Source organism: Bos taurus, chromosome 20, assembly GCF_002263795.3.
Source record: "Bos taurus isolate L1 Dominette 01449 registration number 42190680 breed Hereford chromosome 20, ARS-UCD2.0, whole genome shotgun sequence".
In the NCBI taxonomy this organism is placed as follows: Eukaryota; Metazoa; Chordata; class Mammalia; order Artiodactyla; family Bovidae; genus Bos; species Bos taurus.
Genome location: NC_037347.1, coordinates 27,652,983 through 27,654,492, shown reverse-complemented (window position 1 = coordinate 27,654,492; position 1,510 = coordinate 27,652,983).

The window sequence follows — 1,510 nt, the reverse complement described above, 5'->3', positions numbered from 1 at the left end:
ATGGAGCAAGGATGGGAAAAGAAAGACGGGGTTTGGTGAGAATGAAAGAAGTTTGAAAGAAAACAATTCCTGAACTAATGAAAAAGCTCCAGAGATTGTTAATGTCACTAACGCACACAAATTATTTTAAACAATAGTGAATTTCTACACCTTTTAAAAATGGTTAGAAATATGGGCTCTGGAGTTTGGATCTGGATACAAATCCCAACACCAACTCCTGTGAGCTATAATATCTCTACCTTGCTTCCATCCATGGCAGGGATTAGCAGTTCTTTTTTTTTTTTTCTTTGTAGCTTTTCCTCTTTATTCTAGCTTTTTGCAGAATTTCTAAGGATCTGGGTTCCTGTCTCAAATGACACATACTTTCTTTGCTCAGTTGTCATCTCCTTTATTTTCTTATTTTAATTTAAAAATTTTTTAAATTTTTAATTAATTTTTATTAGAGTACAGTTGATTTACAATGCTCTTTTAGCTCCTGTTGTACAGCAAAGTGAATCGGTTGTACATATATATACATCTACTTTTTTGAGGGGTTCTTTTCCCATATAGGTCATTACAGAGGACTGAGTAGAGTTCTCTGTGCTATACGGTAGGTTCTTGTTAGTTATCTATTTTATATATGTTGATAGTAGTATGTATACATCAAGCCCAATCTCCCAACTTCCTGCTTTCCCCCTTCTCCCTTAGTAACCATAAATTTTTTCCTACATTCCTGACTGTTTCGTAAATAAATTCATTTGTGCCATTTTTCTTAGATTCCACATATAAGCAATATTATATGATGTTAATCTTTCTCTGTCTGACTTACTCTGGGGCTTCGCTGGTGGCTCAAATAGTAAAGAATCCGCCTACAATGCATGAGACCTGGGTTTGATCTCTGGGTTGGGAAGATCCCCTGGAGAAGGGAAAGGCTACCCACTCCAGTATTCTTGCCTGGAGAATCTCCATGGACAGAGGAGCCTGGCGGGCTACAGTCCATGGGGTCCCAAAGAATTCGACATGAGGGAGCAACTAAGCACGCACGTATGTCTGACTTACTTCGCTTAGTATGACGGTCTTTAAGTTCATTCATGTCACTGCAAATAGCATTATTTCATTGTTTTATATTGCTGTAAAAAAGGTGTGGTACATAAATACTGTTTTATATCTTTATTCATTTGTCCGTTGATGGACATTTAGGTTGCGTCCATGTTCTGCTTTGTAAGTAGTGTTGCAAAGAACATTGGGGTGCACGTGTCATTTAGGATCATATTTTTCTATGGATATATGCCCAGGAGTGGAATTGCAGGGTCATATGGTAGCTCTATTTTTAATTTTTTAAAGACCCTCCATGTTGTTCCCCACAGTGGCTGTACCAGTTTACATTCCCACCAAGAGTATAGTTGGGTTCCCTTTTCTCCACACCCTCTCTAGCATTTATTGTTTGTAGATTTTTTAATTATGGCCATTCTGACCAATGTGAGGTGATATTGCATTATGGTTTTGATTTGCCTTTCTCTCATAATTGGTG